This window comes from Pieris napi, chromosome 17, assembly GCF_905475465.1.
Source record: "Pieris napi chromosome 17, ilPieNapi1.2, whole genome shotgun sequence".
In the NCBI taxonomy this organism is placed as follows: Eukaryota; Metazoa; Arthropoda; class Insecta; order Lepidoptera; family Pieridae; genus Pieris; species Pieris napi.
The window spans coordinates 1,960,765-1,973,375 of NC_062250.1; the positions used below are offsets into that span (position 1 = coordinate 1,960,765).

The 12,611-nt window shown below is 30.4% G+C and overlaps 1 protein-coding gene across 4 annotated transcripts in view; it reads left to right on the forward strand.

The window, feature by feature from the left end:
* LOC125057849 (hemicentin-1-like) overlaps positions 1-12,611 on the forward strand; it is a 147,447-nt gene that overhangs the window by 20,898 nt on the left and 113,938 nt on the right. For 3 of the 4 annotated variants that reach the window (XM_047661767.1, XM_047661764.1, XM_047661766.1), the window contains exon 1: positions 1,327-1,528. The exons of the other annotated variant lie outside the window; for it this stretch is intronic. The gene's annotated coding sequence lies outside the window, so the exon portion shown is untranslated. Of the gene's footprint in view, positions 1-1,326; positions 1,529-12,611 lie in introns of those variants that run through there. 4 annotated transcript variants of the gene reach the window in all.

Here is a 12,611-nt window from a genome sequence, read left to right on the forward strand (position 1 = left end):
ATGCTAGCGTTCATATGTTAGGTACACACATAAATATAAATACAGAGTGAGATAAATGCCTTCGCCTTCATCTAGCCCGTTACTATAGCCATGCCATGCGTGACGGTAAACTTTTGCCATTGTTATCAGAGCATTGGTGCTCTTGGGAAACCACTTTGTTTTCTCAGTTAAGACATGACCTCGGGGTTCCATGAAATATTGATGAAGTCCTAGGCTGACGTCGACGTCTAGTTTTGTCGTCTAGCTGCTGTTATGGATTTGACTTCACGATCTGCTAGCAAAGCTCTCCAAAGCATTTTCCTGTATGTAGATAAAATATCTGGTATCTAGTCTTTATAAAGAAAAACATAAGAAAAATTTTATTAAAACCATCGGGCTTTAAATCCGGAATAAAAATTGCAATATTGAATGAGAACTCAGAATTTTTTATTAATAAAAATACATTTATCCGGAACACTGTTATAACATCCATTACTTAATCGTTTAATCCTCCATTTTAATACAATTTGTATGTTCATCGACGCACATTAACTATTACGTCATACGTATTTTATACAACCTGAACGTAGGCCAAAATTCGGATAATTATATAAAATACGTGAGTAGTACGAAATTTACCAGAGACCGAAAAATGAATGGACTTTTCGGTCCATTTCATTTATAAGTCACCGATTTAATTAATATGAACTTATTGAGCTTAAGAGCTTGTGACAATTAAGTGTTGGGGCTTTTGGAAATAAAATTCCTCCTTTTCTACCACTATACACAAATATCGAAATATTTTTAATAAGCTTACAGAACTAATATATGGCTAATTGAAACAGTTTTTTTATTTACTTATTTCGAAATTGATATGTTCTAAGTATTTTACCGTAATATTTTCCAATCAAATTAATTGTTTAGACCCAAAGCACAGCGCGACCACAGAGCCTAGAACATTATTTATATTATGACCTATTCCACAATGACAAAATAATAATTTTAACCCGTATAGCTATAATATAAGTAAAGGTAAACAATTAATCGTTTCCCCGCAGCCAAAGTTTAAACTGAAAATCTTGAAATTATACACATCCGCAGTCATAAGCCAGTGTCTTACTTATGACTATAATAATTTTATCGTATGATTTGTTACGTCGCTACTATTAAACGCTAAGAACTAACCTACGGCGATACTAGCCAAATATTTTATTAAGACCTTCTTTTAATGCGGGGTGGAAAGTTGATATATTAATTAACTAGTGAATAACGCGACGAAGAGTCACTCACTTGTACGCAAGCGCATAAAGGCTTGTTAAGTTACGCCCTTATGTAGTGTGAAGTCGGTGTTTGCGCGATGCGCACGGCGCCTCGGCTCATCCCTAACTGCGATGTTTAATTCAAAATTTAAAAATCGAACACTCGCCAGTGCGCAAAATTAACAAGTTAAATTTAAAATTTAAAAAACTTTTTTAGACTGTAAAGTTGTCGTGTTTCTTAATTGTGTTGTGTTTAGTGTTGGATTATGGATGAGGAAAGTTTTACACTGGTCAGTTTTATATTGATGTTACGATGCCTTTAATTAATGCAATAAAATTGTCCTCGCCTCGGTTCTCAATGACAATACAGTTTGCGGTTTCTTGATCGTGTTGTTTTTAATTGACCATGACCTTGGGTTTTGTAGCGTATATTTTAATAAACTTTTATGCTTAATATATACATTAATACTATTTAAAGAGCTTATACTTATAAAACACACGCAATGAATTGAGTACCCACGCAAACAGTTTTCGTTGACTTGAGTTGACAAATGATGTTTGAAAACAATCAATTCCTTTTTCCAATTCAATGAATTATATCGCGTGTTTTGAAGATATCAATTTGTGTACTATACACATGAAAATTTAAATATTATAGCGTTTTTTCCTGAATGAAAAATAAACACTATTAATTTTCCTTTATCTCGTCTATATCAAAACTTGTAGCGTAATGTTGAAAAGGCTTAACAAAGATTTATTGAGTATTAGCTAATTTAATTGGTTTCAGTGCAACAGTCTGTATAGCTTAACTATAAAATTACCTTAATAATGTATTTAGTATTGATTTATTAAAAGTACACCACATCATATATGCATTTTAGATAGTATAAGTTAAAAACTATCTGTTCTAAAATAGATGACAATTATGGTAGACATAAGTTAAAAAAAAATTAACTGTAAATTTTAGTTTTTACTCGTAATTTTTTGCTAAACAATGCGGATTAGGTACCGGCGCTTTACAACGGTTTTTCAATGAATCAGCCCACTACCGAATATATCAACATCTGGATAAGTTAATTCTGTTATATTCGGGAAGAATGAACGTTTATTTATATTAATACTATATTTAAAGCTTAGATAAATAACATATTTCTGTTTTAGTTTAGTTTGTAAATAAGTTAAACATAACAATAACGTAACCAAATCATTACCATAATAAAGAGAATTGCTGCCATACTAACACACGATCATATCACATAGTAAAAAATAATAATAAAACTAAATTTATGGCAGAGTTGTGACTAAATTGATGTAACGTCAAAGTCGATCTAAGGTCATATAATATAAAATAACTGTAGTAGGGTATAAAATTAATCAATGGCGGTACATCCCTTTATGGGTAAAGCCTGGTATGGGCATAGTCTGAATGTATTTAATTTTCTATAGACTTTAAGATTAAGACGTATATATGTCTTAATCTTCTTAGTCTTAGTCTTAAGAAATAATTCCCTATTCTTTTTTATAGTACAAACTCTTTTATAGTACAATCTCCAAAACCAGCCGGAGACATAAAAAAATAGATCAATTACTTATTATTTATCTTATATAATTTGTTACAGATATTTTGATTTAACAATATATTCTGATGAACTTATAGAAAAACAAAAAATGATTCTTATTACATTAGCTTTAACTAAATTTTGTTACCTAATAGCGTTCCATTTATTTATGTTTTAGTTCAATATTTAATTTAATTTCTAATAAACGATCAGAAAAAGCAATTTCAAAAATAAACCCAGAATTCTCTACGAATATTTGATGGCAATAAATCTAAACATAACGTGTCTGTTATTTGAATTTCAAATCGAATTGCGTTGTTCTGACACGCACAGGAAGAAAAACTATTTAAATGTGTATATTACTCGTTGTATGCGAATGACAGAAAAATATGAAAGAATACGTGTTTCTTATTGCTTTATAAGAGAGAGTGTATATGTGTGTGAAGTTCGGTAACCAGGCAGGGTATGACATACATTTTTCAACAACAGATATGTAGGTCTGAGTCTACCAAACTGAGTGATGATATTTTATTAACGATTGATAAAATAATTACACATGAATTCCCAGCACATTTTGGAAATATATTCCTTTGGTTTTCTCAAAAGTCCGCTAGTTTTGTTTTCTCTTTTCTCAAGGAGCAGTGAAAGCTAAATTTGCAGTATTATAAGTACAGTATAATTTATTAGGATTTAACTAATATATATATAATTGACATTTTCAAATGGTCATCGGTCGACATCAGGTTGACACGGCTAAAGCACTCAAAATCAAGTAAATAATGTAACAAAAATGTTTTTCTTCATTTATATACCCTTCACAGTTTTTTGTAGTAGGTACACTCGTAAATCAAAGAAAATGTTACTATTCGCTATAATATAATATTACTTAGTACTTCACATCCCGGTCAAAGGCATAACTTAAAATAAATTGCTTCGATCTTTTAGTAATATAATAATAATAATAATCTTTAAGAAATATATAACGTTTTATACACTTTTAATCACCAATTAAATTATTTATATTTATATACTAATTATTTATATGTATAGATACGTACAATTGTAAGATAAATAGAACATGAAAGGAAAATAATTGACATAAATCAAATATTTTTATTCATATTTTTCGTGCGGCTATAGATGTTTCACATCAAAAACAAAGGCTGTTTCAATCTTTAGTATCTAATACGTATAAACGTAATGTAAGTATTCATTTGTTTATTCCACTTTACGGTAAACTAAAATATTAAAGTACTATCAGAACATGTGCATTAATTTTTTGGTATATTTTTTTGTTCAAATCTTATATTCGATTTTAAAAAATATTCGAGACTAATCTACATAATGACAGCATTTGAAATTTATGAACAAAATTCAGTCTAGACTTTACTGATTTATTCATAACAGACATGCCTAATTCGTAACCTAATTCTGTACATCAAATAAACGTTTAAACTTACATAAATGTGTATTTGTCAAACTTCGAATAAAATATTTAGGTCTGTTTCATACTGATAAAAAATGATCGCTCAAAATGAAGCAGTTGTTTTATTTCCCTTGCTTATACTTTATTTTTTTGTTTATTCCTAGTAGGGTTAGCAAGGTATATTTAATTTTAATACAAAAACCCAAGTACTTATAAAGAGTTTCTTTCTGCAGTAGGTAACGGTTTTGTTATTACATCATATAAATCTAAATCTCCTTTAAAAAAAACTAAATCGGTATAATTGCAATTGCATTGAGATATTAACTTAAAACGGTGCAAAGAGAGCTTTTATAAATAAGCTTATATACAACAAATGCGACTAATTTAAATGATATCAATAAGTAGATTTAATTTATAATCATTTAGAAAAAACAAATATTCTTATACGCTTTTTTAAGTTAGTTTAACTTAATAGTACTGCAGTTCTTGGTTGTAGAGTTTGTTACAAACACACCAGGTGTGCTGATTTTATCAAAAAATACTAAAACAGACATTTATACTATCTGATAGTGCCTTAATACTTATTTCAGACAAACAGAAGCAAAAATTTATAAAATAAAATAAAATAAATATATTTTTTGCGAAAATATATTTATTTTAAATAAAGTAAGCAGTAGCCTTGCTGCTCTAAGTAGCTTAAACATGATACGCTCATCAGCCAGGATTGGAATATAGCCGTCGTTTTCGATTGAAAGAAAAGCAATTGAAAATTTCTCACAATATTCGAGCTATTGACAAAAACCAGTCTATATATTTTTTGCTAACGCTACTCCAGTTTTACCCACAATTTACAATTTCATTCTTCATCTACACGGGTTATACGATTAGGTGAACCGCCAATCTCGTATTTTAATAAAACCTTTCTTTTGTTGGTAATTTTTCGTTTTTCCTCATTTCGTCTGAGCCCGAGTGGACATACGCCTTAAGGTTTCTCGGCTAATCTTTATAAGACCCGAACAACTTTGTTGAGTTAACTCCTTATATAAATGAAAGAGATCCGAGATTTCTGAGCATATATTAAGTAATTGTAGACGAGCGGGTATGCAGAGTGAATCTCTTATGTTGACTTTAATTTCTGGGACCTTTCAAACACTGAGGAATCTAATCTATTTTTTATAAGATTCGAAATATGAAAAATATATATCCACTACACAATAGCCTTCAATTCTTCGTTATCAACTTTGGTCTCCGGCCGTCCACGGGGCTTGTTCTGCAGGTCGAAATTTCCAGAACGAAAGCTTTGGAACCAAAGACGAAGAAGAAGATTTAAGCTGTTTCTGCAGCACTGGTGCCACGGTGGAACTCGTACTTGTAAAGAACGATGAAAACAAAAAAAAAATACGCAAAGAAAAAAAAATAAAGCGGGAAATTGAAATTAATAATGGTTTTCGAAAAAAACAAATGCACGAGTAAATAGCTGTACAAAATTGAATTTGGAATTCCTAACCAGAGGAGATATTTGAGGTCAAAGTGGCCAGTACGACAAAACGCCAATTTCACATGTAAGGATAGTTCCTAGATATAAGGATATAAACAGAGTTGTAATATAATAGTTCAGACTATTCAAAACGTCACTTTCATTATTCTATTTCTATTCGAGACTAGTTGACATTCTCCAATTACCCAGAATAAAAATATTTGAACGGTTGAATTTAAATCCGAGTCTAGACTCTAGTTTTGTTACATTTATTTTTAATGGTGATGCTATATTTGAAAAAGACGACGTAATATTAATATTAAGTCACCTTGAAAAGAAATTAAAGATCACAGCCAGACGATAAGAGGCTTATTTTTGACATGTATACTTAGTCTATTTGAAATGAAGGTTTCATGTAACTAGGGTAACATTAAGAATTGGGACTTTTGTTTGTTGCCAATAAATTTTTTCAATTTACATGACGATAATAAATATCTGTTAAATAAATATTTTGTTTGTTATTAATTCTATTGATAGATAGATAAATAGGGCAGTTTTAATGTTATGATATTTTAAAGTAAACCACTAAAATCCCACCACGCCACCAACATTTACTCTAGACGGGGCGCGGTAATAGCGCGGTGTCCGCACCCCGCCACGCGATATACCGCTCGTCCGTTGTTTCTCGGGCATGAAGGATTTGTGAGGACCCTTGGTACAGCAAGATTAATCTAGTGGTGTAGTTGGTTATCAATCCGACTGAATATAATATATTTGAAGTCTCTATTTTAAGGTAGAAGTGCTTACCCGCTCTACGCCCTTGACTTGCGAACTGGTAGTAAATGTAAATTTACAATTAATTTAACTTCTTTCTGACGATTCATAAGTGTACTTGTTTACCTATATGAATAAAGATATTTTGAGTTTGAGTTTAAAATTCACAAGCTATAACGGAATTTAGTAGAAGTATGCTTTAAAATATATTTAACATTAGTAATATTTTGTTACACAACTCATAGGGCTTAGGAAAATCAAAGAGTCTTATACCCAAAACTTGACGTCGTGTGTCAAGAACATAATAATATTTACCACTAAAACTTTATGGCTAAAAGAAAAATATCGAAACAAATGCAAGCATCTGAGGCATAAATTGTTATTATAGCTGCATTTAAATAAAACTTTAACTGATATAACCGCGAATATATAACATTATTTACATAATTCAACGAGCTTTACCTTAGCAAGTTTCGATGTTGGCAGACTCTGTTGAAGTTTTATTGATATATGTAGTATTCGTTAAAACAAATGTTATGTTAAATTGAAAATAAAATACATATATTATATTAATAATAGTTGAAACCAGACAATTACATATAATTCAAAATGACGTTGTCTATTTCTAACAATAAGTATTATTAGTATTAATTTACCAATCGGTTATAGTATGCGGGTCACCGATGTTGTGTTTGTACGAGAGCAGATAATGACAGTTATCTGGTTATGAGCTTATTATTCTGAAATTTTGATATTTGACAGTCATAACGAATTGAGGGCTTTTACTGATACAATTTAAGTTCAATGCGGGACGAAATTTGTAATGTTTTAAATTTTACCCATGAATTGATTTTCGTTAACCGACAATTGGCCGCTGCCTTTTATTTATTTATTTATTGGAAACTAAACAGATACATCACTATATAGAAAAAATAAAAATAAATGTAAACATAAAATAAATAGACATATTGGACATACCCTCGAAAAAAGTTTCACTAATAAAAAAATACAATACAAAGTAAGACAAGACAAAACATGACAGCAAAATTTGACACTAAACTAGCAGCTACAAAAACAAAAAAAAACAAGGACGACACAAAGCTTAAGATAATAAGAGTTTTAACTCATTCTTAAATGAAGCAGTAGGTGTTCCATTGTAGCTATGATGGCCGTTAGTACTGATTTAGACTACGTTTTTAGTAGTTTTTTTTAACTAATTAGGATAGGTTAAATGTGGATTCGGAAGAAGGAGAAGAGTTGGACAGTATACGATTTATTGGTCAATCACTAGACCAATCACACAAAAGCGATACGACTGTGTTGTTTTTGAAGTGAAAACTTCTTTAGCGGCGTTGTACACTTTTTTTGGAATGGGTAAAAAATATTAAACTCGCGTCAGGACACGTGATCTGATCGAAAATTCGTAAGACGGATGGAGAGTAGACAGCTGGCGCGGCGTATTTAATGTAATATATATTGTCATGTTTGTGTACGATAGCGCAATAAATAAATATTGTATTCTACCACATAAATGATAGTACTTTTATACTGATAATTAAAGCAATTCGCGCAAAATTATTCCCTAACTATTCCAAAATATCAAAAATGCACAACGTTAAGTTTTCACCTCTGCCGGCACTCCCAGAGTGTAACCCGTCGTTTTTTTATTAACACCAACATACATATAATTCGATATAATGCTTTCAAAAGGAACGTGATTAGATGTTAAAGGCATGGTGCTTCTATATTACGGGGGAGTTCTTACGTTATACTGTGATATACTGACATATATTATGACATCATAAATAATTTAATTGTTTTAGGGATATTTTGTCATTTGCATTCTAATTTGACATACGTGATTGTGGAGTTTTTTGTGATTCCGCCTTCTCAGGTTGTTAATTAAACCATCTATGATTAACGAATTATTTTAGAATTTTAATAGAATGCTAAATGTGATTTTATATCAAACCTCGTAACTGCGCCGCTAATTTATCTACGAATTTACGTATATAGTAAATAATTAGGAGGACATGGGTAGTCTTATCGATATCAAAGGATCTCTTCTAGGCAAACCATTAAAGTATAGTGTCTAAGCATAAATTGATCGGAAATCGTTTTTATGGGCTGTAAGATACAAGGTAGTTGTGGATTCCCTTTAAGCAGAAGCTTTCGCCGAGCTTAGGAAACATTTAAATGACTTTGTAACTTAATTGAGTTTAACATAGATAACACTTTGTTTCATTATTCAAATTACGCATTTGGTCTTAGTTGGGTAATCACCGTTTAATTATTTGAAGGTAGTTCAAGAAATTTTTAATATAATAAAATGCTTTTTGTAACAAAAATCTCTTTTTTGTTAATTGTTTTAAAGGATATATAACATACCATATTTTCTGTATATTTTAACAAAAATATACGGAAAAATCCACTGAAGCTTTATTATTATATAAAATTTATTTTTTTATTCTGAGCACAAAATAATATTTAATATTTTCTATATTTAATTTTTGATAAAAAAAATTTGAACACATAATTTCGGAAACACCTACTGTGGCGTTAAACATACTAAGTACTTGCATTGTATGTGTTAACGTAAAATTGTAAACACCGTTAGATTGTAATCTATCTCGCGAGATTATAAACTGTCGAAAGATTGTGAACCTCAGCTTACTGCTTACAATTTAACATATTATTATTTGGTAGATTGTACTACACTAACTTAGTTATCATTCAAACTTCTTTGGTCAATTACAGATTAATTTTACTTTCCAACAATTTCATATAACTACCGAATAATAATACGTTAAATTGTAAGCAGTTCGTTGAGGTTCACAATCTTTCGACAGTTTATAATCTCGCGAGATAGATTACAATCTAACGGTGTTTACAATTTTACGGTGACATATGCATGCGTCATTTGCTGTTCACATCTTTTATGACTGACAATGAATATAATATTGTCAATAATAAACAAAATTCGTTCTTACGTTGTTTTCCGTAGACCATTTTTTCTCAATCTTGTATTCCAAAAACATCTGAGCTTCATAGCATAACCGAGTATCATACAAATTGTGTTTGGTAAAACCTTGTATTTGAGTAGGGTTCACTGAAGTGTCCTATAGAGTAAATGGGCGCCGTCAAATCCGGGTCATCGAGTGTTCAAAGTTTACGTGTTATGCGTATGAAATCTCAGCCTTTATATAAACCTATAGTAATCCCTTCGTAAGGGATTTATCGTGGGTGTAAATTGATTAAAGCTACGTCTTACGTGCAGTGTATAGTTAGACTTGACTATTATGAGTTCTATATATTATAATAATTTAGCAGTGCAGTGACCTCTCACAGGATATTAAAATTGTCGTCACTTACTCATTCCCTAGATCTAAAATTAGCAAAATTCCCTCTGAAAAAACCAACCTAGGAGTTCAGGATCTCTTTCGAATTCTTCGCGATTTTAACGGATTGAACGGTACTTATAAGGAGCTGGATATATTCGGTAGTGAGCTGATCGGTTTTCGGCATTGTTGGGTGCCTATCACGAACCTAATTCGCTGTTTTGCTGATGTTTTTTTTTCTGCTTTCCCAAAATTTCTAGCAACTTTATTGTATGCGTATTTTATCTTGTATGTATATTTTAAATTTTTATTGTAACACTTATGTTTACTTCAATTGTCATACATTTTAGAAGGAAGATTTTGTAAAATATGCGGTAGATTTAGTACTATGTATGATGTGGTACACTTTAATAAATAAACCCAGAGGTCTAGAATGTCCTTTATTTAATTCTCGGTGAAGTAACGATTTCAAATCGTTAGCTACACAAGGCTTATCTCCTTAAAAATCGGTGGCTTTGTATAATAGATTGATAATATCGTACCTGGCCGCCTGGGCCACGACAGACACGAGTGGAACCGAATGGAGGACCTAATAGAGGATATGTCCAATGGTGGACAAACAAAAACCTGACATGCAAATGATGATTCCTAAATGTTAAAGTGTATTTTACTTAATGTTAAAAGGTAATTTTTTCAATTCAAAATCAACGAAACTTCTTATCTATCATAATTAAGTTTTGGAAATAAAGGCATTTATTATACAATTTTGTATATAAATTCATATTTTACATAGTATAAATTTATATCTAGCGTAGACCGGGTTTATAAATGGAGGAGGATGTATGTCGGTGAAAACAATTTATTTCCCAATATCAATCTTATACATACTGATGGGGTGGCATAATTCAATTTGGCTGCTATTCCCTGAAACTCCTGAAGAGCCTGTATCTTCAATGCTTATATGCGCCGAGTGAAAATGAACATTGTATAATGTTGTTGAACGTGTATGATAGAAAATATTCTCCATAATAATGAAGTAACTTTTACATATCGAAATAAATTAATATTTATTATAATGTACACTGGAATGAATAGCAAAGAAAAACAGTTCTTAAATCTAGAGTGTGCGACAAGAGTTGGCTAGAAAGATAAATAGAATTATAGGGCAATATGGTCATTAAAATCCAATACATTTTTCTATGGTTCGATATTTTAAAGCTAATTCATAATGTAATAAATGCGAAAAATATTTCACCAACACCTTTAAAACTACTTGATAATGGTCTTATATTCGTATGTTAAGTAGAAATAAATTATAAAATTCTTTTATCACCTTAATAAATGTATTTATTACATAAAATCTCATTGCACCTGCTAGAATAATTTAGGTATGAGTAAGGTTTAGGGTTACATTTTATTCAAGATTTTTAAAATATTACAGATAATTAAAGAGTTAATATATAAAAAAAATAGGAATAATAGTTAGACTATAAGGACTTCATTTTACATATACCCATTATCATAGATAAAGGAAAACTGGAATGATATTCAAATGAAGAGATGAATTATGTATTTCAATATTCCTATTATTTATTACCTATCTATATGACACATATATTCATTGTATTATATATTACATTAAAATTGATAATAATAGTATTTGTATCAATAACAATACTACTATTACACACAACACTATTCACGTAGTTAAAAACTATTTTGAAATGACAAAGATGTTTTAAGTAATTACAATGTCATCTACCTAAGCTTTAAAGCTAATAAAATCTTGCTTAAAGTTTCACCGCAAATAGCTTTCGGACAACCAATGCTCTTGGACAGACAAATGTATGCACTTTATCTTACTACATCTTATATAGTTAAGCTTATTAATAGTTTAAAACGCTTTAGCAATTAATTATGTTAAGATTAAATTTCTTCTATGTGTAACATAGGAAAAATTGGTTTAATACTAGCTTTTATTTACCTAAACGGAAAATACTCAATGGGCTTCTTTGTAACACATTAAAAAATAAGCATGATCATTTGTTGTAGTTATTATATTTTTTATTGAAAATATTGAACAAATTCAATAAGATATTTCGCGAAGTAACAAAAAAATACATTTAAAAAATTGACAACACGATCGACAACGAAGACCTTGGAATTAACATTATTAGATGAAAAATGGGCCTATCAGAATATATCGATGACATAACAGGCAAAGCATATACCTGGGATTTGTCAAGCGGACATTCCAGTCATTTAAAAACATAAATTGTATAAACTGCCTTTATTTTTCTTATGTTAGAAGCGTGCTGGTATGCAAGTTAAATCTGGTCTCCATACTATATAAAATATAACAGTTTGTGAAAATCCTTCAAACAGTATCAATGTTTCGATAGTTATACCTACAGATTATTGCAAATATTTTATTTCGGCAGAGACAGAAAGCAGCATAAGCAGCTTATAATTTTTGCTCGCTATCCTTAATGGGCGGATATGTAGTATCTATTTGCTTTCGTTAATATCCCTAAGATTCTCTCCAGCGTATGCGAGAAGATATTCACAGTTGTTCCACGCACGAATTACCTGCACCAATGTTTCGGGGTTTAGCTAACTATGACACTAATTGTGAAGATGTTAATATTTTCCACAATTAGTTTTTTTAAAATATTAAGTATTATTTGTCATTTAATTTCAGTTTTCTTTTTTTTTTCTTTTGGAACGAAGTTCCTTATCGCGCGTTGTGAAAGGGGGCTAGACGGAAAAAATTCTTACGAAAAGTTGTCTCGACACTTT